We start from the raw sequence: 16,382 nt of genomic DNA on the forward strand, positions 1-16,382 counted from the left end.
AGATATCTAACCTAAAAATGTTACCTTTCTCTTTACAGTTATACACCTGCACTATAACCCAGTATAGTGAGTTTAGCGTGAGTGAAATAGCTGTCAGATTCTCTTTAATAAATTTGTCCCTCCACAATTAGCTGGTTTGGCTGATGTTCTAATATGTATGGGAATCTTTAAGCTCTGGCTGTTACAAGTTTTGTAAAAAAAAAAAAAAAAAAACATCCCTACAATGTGATTTTCCAATGGATGTAAGACAATAATATGCATTTTATAGTTCGGTCCAGTAATGTAAAGTGATGGTATACTGTAGAATTATTCTTACTTAGAATAATTCTATACAATTAAAAAGAGAAACGATGTTCGATATTCGAGACATAGGGAAGCCCAGTATGGCCATATAAACTTGACTTTAAATATATTATTGTTTGTATTCTGTTGTGACATGATCTATTTTGATATACACTGCACACCTTACATTGTCACATGTAGTTAGACCGCTCCTTGTATTTTACACTAAAGTACATGTAATTAGGATAAATCATCTCACTTATCCAACTGACATTATCTTTCTACATGAGCTACTAACTTGTTGTGTGAAGTGAAATAAAATAGAACATACAAAATCTGAAGTTTTGCCATAGGTGTGTCTGTCAGTACAATACAGTGTGTAATTCTTGGTAGGTTTTACTGAACTATGTTACGGTTGAAGGCTGTCAAAGTTTTGCTTAGAGAAAAAGTAGGATTATGTGTATTGTATGTTCTCACAAGCCTACAACAGGGTGGAGCAGTTAAGCATAATGAAAACGGCAATCCTCTATTGGAGGCACAGCCGTAATCATTTTAATATCATTGCATTCCTTCAATGGAAAGAACACGTTGTTTCTTTCTTGAGGTGTTTTACCAAAGGACAGTTATTTCTTGGACATTCTATGAGGACATACCGTTATAGTCATGTTTTATTTGACAGCTTTATATTTGTGCTACACAAAAAAAATAAAAAAATTATTCAACCATCTTATATAGGCATGGGAACCAGACCACAGTCATCTGCACCACACACACCAATCATAGTCTCACAGACTGCTCTCCATCCCCTACACACAGATTTCTCCCAATGGTGCCCTCTTTTTACCCAGGTTGCTTCCTATGACCCCCTCACAGACTGCCCCTGATGCCTCATTTCCCCCCAATGACTCCTCCTCATACATTCCCAGCCCTCTACTTCTTACAGAGAGCACCCCTCTTTCTCACACAGGCAGCCCTCTATAGATTATTCAGCATGACTCCATTTATTCACACTGTTCTCCATACTTTTTCTCACAGATTGTTTTTCCATGATTTTTCTCACACAGGCTGCCCAACATGATCCCCTTTTACACATGCTACCCCTATAGTACTATTCTGTCTTATACAGATTGATCCCCATGCACCCCTCTTGCAGACTCCTCTATGACACCCTCTTTTGTACACAAATGTTCTCACTATACCAAACTTTTGCATGGCCCCACTCTCTTACTGTTGTCCATGCCTCTCTCATACACACTGCTCTCCATCGTTCACCCCCTCACACAGACTGGTCTCCTTGCCTCCACTTTCGTAATTCCTTCTTTTCTCCCATACACTGGTTTTCTTCTCTTCATGTACTAAGGTACGGTAGCTCTTCTGAGGTACCTTGGGCTAGCATTGTCTACCCAGGCAAGTGAATGAGCCTTGGGTGCCCATTATCTTGTACAATTCTGCAACAAATGACTGTAGAGTGTATCTGAATGGTATTTTAACAAACTTCCCCTACATTTCACATTCACGCAGTGTACAAAATCCAAATCAGATCCTAACCATTGATATGCCAGAATCTATATCTGTGTCAAAGGTGTTGCTGATTTTCCCTGCAGATTTCATGCCATGGAATGCCATGAATAAAATAGCAAAATCCGCACCAGAACACAGCAAAATATGTGTTATATGCTAATTTTGTTCTACATTTTGGGGCAGATTTTAGTCCAGTTCCACATCATATTTTTTATGCAGTGTGTAAACACAGTTCTATATATTTTTCTCCTTTACGGATGCCAATGTAACAAATAATCAATATTCTTCACTTGTGGGTTTAATGTTGTCTGATTCTTGTGTATACTGTACATATTTATACACAGGAGAAGAGTAGCACTTGTGAATAACAGGGAAGATAAGATGTGAAGCTTTATTCATCCATCTTCAATAAACAATGTTTGATTTAGGTTGGGGCCTTTTTAAAGCACATGGCCAGCCAGCTAACTGTTGCATAGAAAGGATGCATTCCAGACTATGGGAGTTATGCCATGAAAGGTACATAGGGAACTGTATGGAACCTGTAGGAACCCTTTAACACAGACTGCCATACATGCATTACAGCTGCATTCTAACTATTAAGCAAGCTCAGGAGCTGAGCTCCATTCTTAGACAGTGCTTGCCCACTAAATGCCCCACCACCCTTTTAATGCCACGATCAAAAGCAAGAGCAGGTTCCTCTCCCATCTGGTGCCCAATTGGCACCCCCCACAAGGTTATTTGGCTACTATGGCAGCCAGATGCATTTACTAGGTTTCCGCTCCTGCCATAGTAAATCTGCTGTTCTAACTGAATAATGTTATGAATCAGCATAGGATTGATCACTATAAGGCTAAGTTTCCACTTGGTTTTACTTCTGGCAGTTTTTGGAGATCTGCCACTGCAGTTTTTGAGCCAAAGTATTCAAAAGGAATAGGACATATAAAGGAAGGACTTATACTTCTTCTCCCTTATGGATCCACTTCTGACTTTGGCTCAAAAACTGCAGTGGTAGATATCCAAAAACTGCCAGAAAAAAAGCCAAGTGGAAACTTAGCCTAAGGAATCTAATGATTGCTTATAAAAGTCCCCTAGAAGCACTTTAACCTGTTCAGGACGCCGAGCGTATGCATACACCCTGCATCCCGAGTCCTTAAGGACTGAGGGCGTATGGATATGCCCGTGGGAATTCTGGTCCCTGCTGCTAGCCGGTTGGGGACCCGATCGGGATGCCTGCTGAAATCATTCAGCAGGCACCCCGGCACATCGCCGAGGGTGGTCCTGAGACCCCCCCCCCCCCCCCCCCCATCTCGCCGATCGCAGAAAATCGCATGTCAATTCAGACATGCAATTTTCTGCTATTCCGGGCTGATCGGGTCTCTGGTGACCCGATCACCCGGAAAATAGCGATGATCGGAGCTGTCAGGGACAGCCCCAATCATCTTGAGGGCTAGGAGGGAGGTCGCAAAGCTGCGATCTCCTCCTATCCCCTGCCATTGGTCAGAACTGATTCTGACCAATGGCAGAGCAGCACAGTGGGTTGCCATGGCAACCCCCCGTTCTGCCCACCCCTGGATGTCGAGGGGATCGTGGGAAGAAGATGGAGGCCGGTACCTGCAGGAGAAGATGCCTGGGGACCCCGGATCTTCGCTGGAGACTGCTGGATACTGGATTAGGTAGGGAAGCAACGGTGGGGGGTCCCCATTTTCATGAAATTTTGGATTTTTCACCAAAAAAGGATGCAAGTAAAAATTTACCACCAAAATAAAGTAGAATATGTCACGAAAAAACAATCTCAGAATCAGAATATTCGGTAAAAGCGTTTTCGCATTATTCATTCGTAAAGCGACAGTGGTCAGAATTGCGAAAAAGGGCTCAGTCCTTAAGGTGAAAAAGGGCTGTGTCCTTAAGGGGTTAAAAAACTGTTCTAAGAAAAAAAGTGTTAAAAAATAAATAAAAAAGCCCCTCATAATAGAAATTCAAATCACCCTGCCCTTCCCTATTATTTAAAAAATGTAATGTAAATAAATGGGGAAAAAAAAGGTGAGTGCAGAAATGGCCATTGTCTTACTGAGCTCCAATGAGCTTTCATTTCTTCCATCCCTGGACACTGCCTTTTAAATTGTAACTACTATAAAGCTTAGATTTTAACCCTATGGAGCTGATGATTCCCGCAATCTTTTGTCTTCCGTGCCTGTATTTTTTGAACTTTATATATCGCTAGTGCACTACACTCCTCTGCAGCTGCAAATTCTCTTTTGATAGACTTGTGTTTGTCAATTCGTACGCTCGCTTAGTAGAGCTGGTTCTGCTCTTTTCTATAGAAATTATATTGCTACTGATCCCACACAGTGAACCCAAGAATTGTTGATTTTTGGTTACTGTGTAAAATATTGCTATGTATTTATTTTACCTTTATTTTTTTACCGTAATCGGCCATTTTTTCCAATTGCAGATGAAGCATATATACAGTAAAATGAAATACAGTACAGAGAAAGAGGCAGTTCAGCTCACCCCTGTATGCTTTGATGTGAACCGGACCGTTGCGGACCACACCGCAATAAAAATAGTTCAAGGAAGGGATTGCTCAGCACAGCAGCTCTTTAGGAAGATAAAACAGCAGTTGACATAGGACAGAGAGAAAAGTGACATGTTTTGATTGTCCAAGAAATCTTAGTCGTACGATTGCCAAAATAACACCTCTCTGCATAACACAGACCCCAAAATGATGTCTTCTGTAATCAGAGTAGTAGTAGTGTGCACTTTTCCTTTTCTTCTCCATCTTGCCTGCACCTCCATGAAGACTTCTCCCAGCTATGCCTTGTCTCTGCAGAATCTGACAGACACAAATTTTAGGCTCCTTACTCCAGCACTATCTCAACCTCTATACAACCTCTCCATCAATATTGTCTCACATAGTAATAGTGCCCACTTGTGCCCCCATACAAAGAACCAGCCCCCATGCACGTATGGATAGCCCCCATACACACATACACAGTCCCCATATACACATACAGCACCCATATACATATACAACCTCAATATACACAAACAGCCCCCATACACATACAGTCCCCATGCGTCTCCTGGAGTGCAGCTGGCTGTTCTGCTCCTCTATTACGGGCACCGACCAGGGAGAGGGAGGGACACGTCAGGTAACTGATGTGCTGCGCACAGGCATGTCTGGTACCAGCAGCCAGGGCTGTTCTAAAGTGGTGGCATCCCAGGAAAGTTATTAACTGTGCCCCTCGGTCAATGTTCCCTTATGTGCCAGGGGTTTCCGACCCTTGGTGTAGGTACAAATATAAATGTAGATATTTAAAATGACATATGATATAATTTCAAATGCATCTTAGAATTAAACTATAAAATAGCTGCCAAGTCTCCCCATATGTCAGATAAATACTTGACTAAACAGAGTCTAGAATCAAGAAGATACAATTTGATATCTACGTTTCCGCACTTAGCATGTGCACATACAATATGTTGCCGTTTTGACTTCTCAGGTGTGTCACTGTGGGGGTGGGGTTCTAAGATAATTACCGTGGAAGCTGCCAAAGTGTCATCACTTTATTTGCTTTTTGGGCGCACCCTCTGACTGCTGGAAAGCTTCTTTCAGATCCATTATCTGCTCAAATATGAAACAGATATGATAATTGACTTAATAGCACAAGGATAAAGGGAATTTTCAATCCTTTATCATCCTGTGTTAAAACAGGTTTCAATAAACTGGACAGTAATCTTTTACATGGTAGGAATCTCACCTGAAGTCTCTCTAGCGGGTTGTCTCAGGAGAGCCATTGTTAGCATATGCAGCTGAGAGGAAGAAAAAACCCTTTCAAAGGGCGCTGCTGTTGTCCTGGTGAGATGAAGATAAGAAGCCCGAGGAAGAGAAATATTGCAAGGTATAGCTTCTTTATTGGTGCAGAATCATAGCAATCAGGGATACAGACAGGATAACGCGTTTCGGGGGACAGTGCCCCCTTCTTCAGATCAGTGGATCTTCAGATCTGAAGAAGGGGGTGCTGTCCCCCAAAACGCGTTATCCTGTCTGTATCCCTGCTTGCTATGATTCTGCACCAATAAAGAAGCTATACCTTGCAATATTTTTCTGCCACGGGCTTCTTATCTTCATCTCACCAGGACAACAGCAGCACCCTTTGAAAGGGTTTTTTCTTCCTCTCTACTGCATATCTCTCCAGGACTGGTTAGTCCTGTCCTGTACCCTGGGCTTAGCAGCTGCATCCGGTGGACTATCATCTATACTACTAACCCCACTGTGGGTCTATATGCAAGTTTTTTTGCTCGCTCAAGGTGAGCATCCATTACCTACTCTTCTACTAACCTCCCCCCCCCCCCCCATCTGTCATCAACGGTATCACACTAGGCGCCTTCCCGCCGGTCTTCCCTCTTTTGCTTTTTTCAGATTGTTAGCATATTGCTAGAATAAACCTTCAGGGTCCTATACTTAGGCACATGATCATTATTCCCTTTAACAACCACTACATTTCCTATTGGTGTTTTCCAGGTGGCTTCATGGTTACTGACTGACTATGCCTCAAGAGGAAGTCACGCAGAACCATCATTAGACAAAGTGCTTTTCTACTGCTGCTTCTTCTAGCCTCTTTAAAGGAAATCAGCTACAATTCACTTTACTGCTTACACTGTTAGATAGCTGTTAAGAAATGTTTTCATACAACAGAAAAATACTTCTATTCTATGGTGCCAAGTGTCCTAGAGGCGTCCCCTAGTCCATGGAATGCTGTGAAGTCCTATCCCTGTCCCTGCTCTAGATAAAACACACAATGTCAGGCCTGGTGCAAGGATTTCTGCCACCCTAGGCGAAAGCTAATTTTGCTGCCCCTTGACCCCAACCATTGGCTCCTCCCGATGTATGGAGGCGTGTGTGATGTCAGGATGTTGGACTGACTTGACCTTACTGATTGACCGCTGTCTGCCTCGGAGGTGGCGCTGCGCTCTTCCAGTGGCTGAAAGAAACTGATTATTATAGTACGGGTGGGGGTGGCGTGGCAGGGTTTTGCTTGATGGGCAGGTGCTTCAGATGCTGTATTGCAGCAGGCAGAGCAGCTCCCCCATCATGAGGGCGTTCTAGGCGCCTGCCTATTTTGCCTATAGGAAGAGCCGGCCCTGCACACTGTGGTTACATTACTGACAGTTAACAGCAGCATTGCAGAAGTACATACTGCATGTGGCCAACCGCAAAGCAACCATAAGATAACTGCATTGTGTTTTTACCCTTTAAAAAAATATATATTTTTGTTTAAAGAAATCAGCTTTAGCACGTTTCTAAAAAGCAGACTTGGAACTACCTAGAACAACTATTGTTCCAAATTTGGACCATTTTGACTGTTATTTGTTTTAAAATTTTACTGAATTTTTCATCCAGTTGGTAATGATTGGAGAATTTTGGATGCATATTCTTTCCCACATGACAGTACATTCTGTTTTACTATACATTGAGTGTATGTGCCAGGACTGCATCCATACGCTTTTCCTTAGAAAAAAACCATTTCATTAGGGAATATCTCCCTGCAAGAGTAACATAATGTAAAATGTAACCTTTTCCAAAATACCTAATAGTACATTACGTAACACAGTCTTGGCAGACACAATTTACAACTTGTATACAACACACACCTCTTCTGCACACTTCTTTGGGAAGATGCCTCAAGTTATGTTTGGAGACGCTTGGTATATATGTTAAAAGAGTGTAATAAAATTGTCCTCAATGAGCTGCTGATGCAGAACATCATTTTATTGCTCCCTTTCTTGTTTCTTCCTACATTACTGTCTGGTTTGATGTTAGTTATGTATTTTATTGATTCTGTACATGGGCAAAAAGGTTGTCTGGATTTTCAGTCTTTACATTTTAAAGAAATCTCTAGTGAGCAAACACATATTAGTACCCCTTATTATCTATTCACTCAAGCATAATATTCTGATGTTAGAGACTTAAAAGCTTGTTAAAAGCCTAAATCATGGTTCCAGCAACTTACACAATATTGGTGACTGGAAGGTCATATTGTATCCTCAGAGAGGCCCCATGACAAGCTTATCACTACATTAGTCTTGTTTAAACAATGTTCATTATTATAGGAAGTGGTATGGTTTTTCCATATCTTATCACTGATGTTTTTAAAAGCCTTTTTACTGAGTTTACTCATTGCAGCTTTCTGTTTCATCTGAATAAAGTGAATGAGTCCCCTAGGTTTTTCTTACTGATAAGATTTAGATCTTAAAGTGTAGCTCCCACCATCCATTTATTTTCTGTCCCTGCCTATTGCCCATCTATCCCTAACCTCTTCCCTGCCTTTACATTTTTTTTATACTATATTAAAAATGCTTTTTTGTCTGCCTGGTAGTGTGCTCACTACCAGGCAGACTTCCCCAGCAGGCACAACATCCCTGATGCCTGCTGAGGCCGACACTTCCGCCCTTAGTTCACTATACAGGGTGCGTCCAGCTGTTTCACCACTACAATTCCCAGCTTGTCCTGACATCTACTGGCTGTCAGGGCAAGCTGGGAGTTGTAGTGGTGAAACAACAGGAGGCACCCTGTGTTGAAAACAATAACTTTATTGGCGACGTGGCCCCGAACCCCGCTCTCTCCCCCCCCTGTTGAAATCAATAGTTTTTTATGGGCCGCGGCGCTACCTCGCTCTCCCACCCCCCCCCCCACCCCCCCACCCCCCCACCCCCCGTTGAAATCAATAGTTTTGTATGTGGGCCGCGGCGCTACCCCGAACCCCGCTCTATCTCCGCCCCCCCCCCCCCCCCCCATTGAAATCAATAGTTTTGTATGGGCCGCGGCACTACCCCGAACCCCGCGCTTGCCGCCGCGCTACCCTGATTTTTTTTTATAAATTTATATTAGAGATATGTTGTAGTACATAAGTACTACAACATATCAAAAAAAAAGTTTGGTGACAGTGCCCATTTAAGATCTATTTTCTGAATATATATATATTTTTTATTTCATTTTTTTGTACTTTATTATGGGGGCAGCCGTATTACATGAGCTTTCTGCACACACTTAAAGATACGTTTTTAATGTCACACAACAGGGAAGAAAATCCAAAATAAACAGAGTCACTGATTGTCAGTAATAATACCGGAGAACAGGGGTGCACGATGCAGGAGTGAAGACATCCACAGTGAAATCCAATACAAGAAGTTCGCATCGGCACTCACCTGTTAAAATATAACCTTTATTTCAACATATTCATAAAAAGAAGCCGGCCTTGAGTGGGATCGGGAAACTGAAAAAAACGCTGCAGCGTTTTTTAAGTTTCTCGATCCCACTCAAGGCCGGCTTCTTTTTATGAAGATGTTGAAATAAAGGTTATATTTTAACAGGTGAGTGCCGATGTGAACTTCTTGTATTGGATAATAAAGGTTTTAGTTATCTACTATGTCTTTGTGTAAGTTATTTGTTTCATCACACCCATCATGATTGTAATCTATAGACAGCATTCGTTTTTTTTGGCCCCCTTGAAGAACCACTTCTGAGGGCGGCTGTTTCCCGTATCTATTATGAACAGGTACAGGTCCACTTTTAGAGTTGATCCTCAGGTTCTCTGGTGAGGACACACCAATCCTGTTTCCAGATCCTATGTTTTTATCGTCATGACAAGTATAGCCAGCCTTGGATCTTGAAGATCCTTCTAGTTAGGATAAATCTACACGTAAAAACTGGGATTGACATTTTAGAACAATGGACTCAAAGAAAAGTGCAGGCTTTGGAATGAGTTCATCCTTTTTACACACGCCACTTAACACCACTTACTAGTACATTATGTCACTTTAGTGAAAAGAGATTTTAGCAGCTCTTTCATAGCTTACATAACCTTGTGCGGGGCTCAATAGGCGTGTGCTGCATGTGAAATATGAAACACCCATTGAGCTGCATATGGAAAACTAAGGCTGTGACAGGAACAACAGCTCCATAGAAACTTGCAGCGCCGGCCAGTGGAAGCAACAGTGTGTGTGAACACTCAGCTGACAAGTGATCTCAGAAGTGTCAGCATCTCATTTGACTGGGCCTGTACTGCAGGTTTTTCAGGTACCTGTGTTTGCTCACTTTTTTACACAGCAATGTGCGACAAACAAGTAGGCGTCATCTCACAAGTCAACAAGACAGCTAAAAAGCCTCTTAATGCGCCTCTGCTCTTTATGAAGTCAAGACGTGCTGGCTGAGTGTGTGAGGTCTGTTCCAAGCGACATATTCTCCCAATATGTAAGTAGATGCTTCTTGTGCACATAGGCTGCAGACTCTGACGGAATAGACTGTTGTATGGGGAGTGTGGGGAGAGTTGGCAGGGGACTAAAGGTGGATAGAATTTCTCCTCCAGTCTCTCCCTGCAGCATCAGTAGTATCAACAAATTCTTACATACAATATACACCGATTCATTCTCTTCTATTAGACCTTCACATGAAATCATTTGGCTTGATTTTGTTTTTTTTTTATGTTATTTTGTTTTGTTTATTAAATCCCATTTCCATAACTTTTATGCAATACAGGAAACTGTGCAGCACAGTTTATTGTATGGGAAATACTTGTACTAGAAGTTGCTAATCCTGCTTTTGTATGTTGTGTCCAATAAGAATGGACTAAATGGCTATAGATAACATTCAGACAGTTTGTCCTCAATAAGATTTGTTAGAGGTCAATGATTGACACGATTGTGTTGCTATTCTGTATGCTTAATAAACTCTTCTTTGAGTAATAAAAAATAAAAGATTTGTTAGAGGTCATAAAGGTATCCCATGATCAGTTACTTTCATGTAAAGTAGTCCTGATCTATGCTGCCAGTAGAGTGTTGAGTTCTTATTGGTGCATTTCTGCCCTATTGACTGCAAATATGTGATTGGATGAGGAAAAAATCGAATAACACGCGGAGCCATTTAACAAAGGGGCTAAAAGTGAGCTTATTATTTAGTCCATGATTGTCGATGTATAGCCCTCTTGTTTCTATGGACAGTTATTTTATTTTACTATTTTTCAATGATCCATTGACAAGTGTCAACTTATTATTTCCAAGCAAAAAGAAGTGTAGACGGCACTCACCAGGATCGTAGCTTCGATATCTTTATTTTTCTTAGTCAGTCATATCAGATCAGAAGTGCAGTGTCAGACAGGTATCGTGGTGGAGATGCCTGGGAACCAACTTATTATTTATTGATACAAAATACACCACCCATTTACAAATTTTAAACTAAGAGTTAAGCTATCATTTCACAACGTCTGCCCTGCAGCACTGGGGTCATGAACCTACAAATAAACCAGCACAATGGGGGAGATTTATCAAAATATGTCCAGAGGAAAAGTTGCTGAGTTGCCCATAGCAACCAATCAGATCGCTTCAATAATGAAAGAAGTGACCTGATTGGTTGCTATGGGCAACTCAGCAACGTTTCCTCTGGACAGGTTTTGATAAATCTCCCTCAATGTGTACATAAATAATCTATATACAGTGTCCCCTGAATAAAATAATAAAAAAAAAGAGACCTGAGTACAGCACTTGCGCATCTCTGGCTCTCCCATAGAAATGAATGGAGCGCATGCCGTCTACCACCACTATTAGGTGCTTTACCAGTTAAATGCCTACTCTGATCACTAAATGTTCAAAATATTGTTACCTGAGGCCCTTGTTACGTCAGGGATCACTGCTATTTATAGACAGTATTATTATAATACTTGCTAGACCTAAAATTACTAGACAGTCTGTAAAGATACTGGACTTTTTTCCAGAGTCTATGATAAAAAATACAGACATCTATTATTTTTTATGGAGACTGTTGATACTTAACAGATTATTGTGATTGTAATAACCATCATTTTACAAATCAGAGTAAATGCTGACAATGATTTTAAATCGGTATATTGAGCTATAGAAATGTATACCTTATGCATTATGTATTTCCAGCTTGTCCAAATTAAATATTGGCTGTAAAAGATTTTTTTTGTCCAGACAAAAGCAAAAATTAGTGTTACGCCGAGCGCTCCGGGTCCCCGCTCCTCCCCGGAGCGCTCGCTACACTTCCCTCACTGCAGCACCCCGGTCGGTTCCACGGACCCGGGGCGCTGCGTTACCACCTCCGGCCGGGATGCGATTCGCGATGCGGGTAGCGCCCGCTCGCGATGCGCACCCCGGCTCCCGTACCTGACTCGCTCCCCGTCAGTTCTGTCCCGGCGCGCGCGGCCCCGCTCCCTAGGGCGCGCGCGCGCCGGGTCTTTGCGATTTAAAGGGCCACTGCACCGCTGATTGGTGCAGTGGTTCCAATTAGTGTTTACACCTGTGCACTTCCCTATATCACCTCACTTCCCCTTCACTCCCTCGCCGGATCTTGTTGCCCTAGTGCCAGTGAAAGCGTTCCTTGTGTGTTCCTTGCCTGTGATTCCAGACCTTCTGCCGTTGCCCCTGACTACGATCCTTGCTGCCTGCCCCGACCTTCTGCTACGTCCGACCTTGCTTCTGTCTACTCCCTTGTACCGCGCCTATCTTCAGCAGCCAGAGAGGTTGAGCCGTTGCTAGGGGATACGACCTGGTCACTACCGCCGCAGCAAGACCATCCCGCTTTGCGGCGGGCTCTGGTGAAAACCAGTAGTGACTTAGAACCGATCCTCTAGCACGGTCCACGCCAATCCCTCTCTGGCACAGAGGATCCACCACCTGCCAGCCGGCACCGTGACAGTAGATCCGGCCATGGATCCCGCTGAAGTTCCTCTGCCAGTTGTCGCTGACCTCACCACGGTGGTCGCCCAGCAGTCACAACAGATTGCGCAACAAGGCCAACAGCTGTCTCAACTGACTGTTATGCTACAACAGTTACTACCACAGCTCCAGCAATCATCTCCTCCGCCAGCTCCTGTACCTCCTCCGCAGCGAGTGGCCGCTTCTGGAATACGACTATCCTTGCCGGATAAATTTGATGGGGACTCAAAGTTTTGCCGTGGCTTTCTTTCCCAATGTTCATTACACTTGGAGATGATGTCGGACCAGTTCCCCACAGAAAGGTCTAAAGTGGCTTTCGTAGTCAGCCTGCTGTCTGGAAAAGCCCTGGCTTGGGCCACACCGCTCTGGGACCGCAATGACCCCGTCACTGCCTCTGTACACTCCTTCTTCTCGGAAATTCGAAGTGTCTTTGAGGAACCTGCCCGAGCCTCTTCTGCTGAGACTGCCCTGTTGAACCTGGTCCAGGGTAATTCTTCCGTTGGCGAGTATGCCGTACAGTTCCGTACCCTTGCTTCAGAATTATCCTGGAATAATGAGGCACTCTGCGCGACCTTTAAAAAAGGCCTATCCAGCAACATTAAAGATGTTCTGGCCGCACGAGAAATCCCTGCTAACCTACATGAACTCATCCATCTTGCCACTCGCATTGACATGCGTTTTTCCGAACGGCGTCAGGAGCTCCGCCAGGATATGGACTCTGTTCGCACGAGGCGTTTCTTCTCCCCGGCTCCTCTCTCCTCTGGTCCCCTGCAACCTGTTCCTGTGCCTCCCGCCGTGGAGGCTATGCAGGTCGACCGGTCTCGCCTGACACCCCAAGAGAGGACACGACGCCGCATGGAGAATCTCTGCCTGTACTGTGCTAGTACCGAACACTTCCTGAGGGATTGTCCTATCCGTCCTCCCCGCCTGGAAAGACGTCCGCTGACTCCGCACAAAGGTGAGACAGTCCTTGATGTCTACTCTGCTTCTCCACGTCTTACTGTGCCTGTGCGGATGTCTGCCTCTGCCTTCTCCTTCTCTGCTGTGGCCTTCTTGGACTCTGGATCTGCAGGAAATTTTATCTTGGCCTCTCTCGTCAACAGGTTCAACATCCCGGTGACCAGTCTCGCCAGACCCCTCTACATCAATTGTGTAAACAATGAAAGATTGGACTGTACTATACGTTTCCGCACGGAGCCCCTTCTAATGTGCATCGGATCTCATCATGAGAGGATTGAACTGTTGGTCCTCCCCAATTGCACTTCTGAAATCCTTCTTGGACTTCCCTGGCTTCAACTCCATTCCCCAATCCTGGATTGGTCCACTGGGGAGATCAAGAGTTGGGGGCCCTCTTGTTCCAAGGACTGCTTAAAACCGGTTCCCAGTAAACCTTGCCGTGTCCCTGTGCTTCCTCATGTAACCGGTCTCCCTAAGGCCTATATGGACTTTGCGGACGTTTTTTGCAAAAAACAAGCTGAGACTCTACCTCCTCACAGGCCTTATGATTGTCCCATTGACCTCCTCCCGGGCACTACTCCACCCCGGGGCAGAATCTATCCTCTGTCCGTCCCAGAGACTCTTGCCATGTCTGAATACGTCCAAGAAAATTTAAAAAAGGGCTTTATCCGTAAATCCTCCTCTCCTGCCGGAGCCGGATTTTTCTTTGTGTCCAAAAAAGATGGCTCTCTACGTCCTTGCATTGACTACCGCGGTCTTAATAAAATCACGGTTAAGAACCGCTACCCCCTACCCCTCATCTCTGAACTCTTTGATCGTCTCCAAGGTGCCCATATTTTTACCAAACTGGACTTAAGAGGTGCTTATAATCTCATCCGCATCAGAGAGGGGGATGAATGGAAAACGGCATTTAACACCAGAGATGGACACTTTGAGTATCTGGTCATGCCCTTTGGTCTATGCAACGCCCCTGCCGTCTTCCAAGACTTTGTTAATGAAATTTTTCGTGATCTCCTATACTCCTGTGTTGTTGTATATCTGGACGATATCCTGATTTTTTCTGCCAATCTTGAAGAACACCGCCAGCATGTCCGTATGGTTCTTCAGAGACTTCGTGATAATCAACTCTATGCCAAAATAGAGAAATGTCTGTTTGAATGCCAATCTCTTCCTTTTCTAGGATACTTGGTCTCTGGCCAGGGACTACAAATGGACCCAGATAAACTCTCTGCCGTCTTAGATTGGCCACGCCCCTCCGGACTCCGTGCCATCCAACGTTTTTTGGGGTTCGCCAATTATTACAGGCAATTTATTCCACATTTTTCTACCATTGTGGCTCCTATTGTGGCTTTAACAAAAAAAAATGCCGATCCCAAGTCTTGGCCTCCTCAAGCGGAAGACGCCTTTAAACGACTCAAGTCTGCCTTTTCTTCGGCTCCCGTGCTCTCCAGACCTGACCCATCTAAACCCTTCCTATTGGAGGTTGATGCCTCCTCAGTGGGAGCTGGAGCTGTCCTTCTACAAAAAAACTCTTCCGGGCATGCTGTTACTTGTGGTTTTTTTTCCAGGACCTTCTCTCCGGCGGAGAAGAACTACTCCATCGGGGATCGAGAGCTTCTAGCCATTAAATTAGCACTTGAGGAATGGAGGCATCTGCTGGAGGGATCAAGATTTCCAGTTATTATTTACACCGATCACAAGAACCTCTCCTACCTCCAGTCTGCCCAACGGCTGAATCCTCGTCAGGCCAGGTGGTCTCTGTTCTTTGCCCGATTTAATTTTGAAATTCACTTTCGGCCTGCTGATAAGAACATTAGGGCCGATGCTCTCTCTCGTTCCTCAGATGCCTCTGAAATTGAACTCTCTCCTCAACACATCATTCCTCCTGACTGCCTGATTTCCACTTCTCCAGCCTCCATCAGGCAAACTCCTCCAGGAAAGACCTTTGTTTCTCCACGCCAACGCCTTGGGATCCTCAAATGGGGTCACTCCTCCCATCTCGCAGGTCATGCGGGCATTAAGAAATCTGTGCAACTCATCTCTCGCTTCTATTGGTGGCCGACTCTAGAGACTGATGTGGTGGACTTTGTGCGAGCCTGCACTATCTGTGCCCGGGATAAGACTCCTCGCCAGAAGCCCGCTGGTTTTCTTCATCCTCTACCTGTCCCCGAACAACCTTGGTCTCTGATTGGTATGGATTTTATTACTGACTTACCCCCATCCCATGGCAACACTGTTATTTGGGTGGTCGTTGATCGATTCTCCAAAATGGCACATTTCATCCCTCTTCCTGGTCTTCCTTCAGCGCCTCAGTTGGCTAAACAATTTTTTGTACACATTTTTCGTCTTCACGGGTTGCCTACACAGATCGTCTCGGATAGAGGCGTCCAATTTGTGTCTAAATTCTGGAGGGCTCTCTGTAAACAACTCAAGATTAAATTAAATTTTTCTTCTGCATACCATCCTCAATCCAATGGACAAGTAGAGAGAATTAACCAGATCTTGGGTGACTATTTACGACATTTTGTTTCCTCCCGCCAGGATGACTGGGCAGATCTTCTACCTTGGGCCGAATTCTCGTATAATTTCAGAATCTCTGAATCTTCCTCCAAATCTCCGTTTTTCGTGGTGTACGGCCGTCACCCTCTTCCCCCCCTCCCTACCCCCTTGCCCTCTGGTCTGCCCGCTGTGGATGAAATTTCTCGTGATCTTTCCACCATATGGAAAGAGACCCAAAATTCTCTCTTACAGGCTTCTTCTCGCATGAAGAGATTCGCAGATAAGAAAAGAAGAGCTCCTCCCATTTTTTCCCCTGGAGACAAGGTATGGCTCTCCGCTAAATATGTCCGTTTCCGTGTCCCGAGCTATAAGTTGGGACCACGCTATCT

The 16,382-nt window shown here is 44.2% G+C and overlaps 1 protein-coding gene and 1 long non-coding RNA gene across 3 annotated transcripts in view; one reads left to right on the plus strand and one right to left on the minus strand.

The window, feature by feature from the left end:
• Positions 1–4,241: 4,241 nt before the first annotated feature.
• LOC130271387 (uncharacterized) lies at positions 4,242–11,083 on the minus strand. The gene is made up of 3 exons (XR_008843564.1): positions 10,890–11,083; positions 5,344–5,431; positions 4,242–4,636 (listed from the first exon to the last, which is right to left on the minus strand). It is a non-coding gene; the product is annotated as an uncharacterized LOC130271387 (long non-coding RNA).
• HOPX (HOP homeobox) overlaps positions 9,732–16,382 on the plus strand; it is a 36,870-nt gene continuing 30,219 nt past the window's right edge. The window contains exon 1 of one of the 2 annotated variants that reach the window (XM_056518244.1): positions 9,732–9,883. The gene's annotated coding sequence lies outside the window, so the exon portion shown is untranslated. The other variant, XM_056518245.1, reaches the window with a different exon arrangement.

Source organism: Hyla sarda, chromosome 1, assembly GCF_029499605.1.
Source record: "Hyla sarda isolate aHylSar1 chromosome 1, aHylSar1.hap1, whole genome shotgun sequence".
Classification (NCBI taxonomy): domain Eukaryota; kingdom Metazoa; phylum Chordata; class Amphibia; order Anura; family Hylidae; genus Hyla; species Hyla sarda.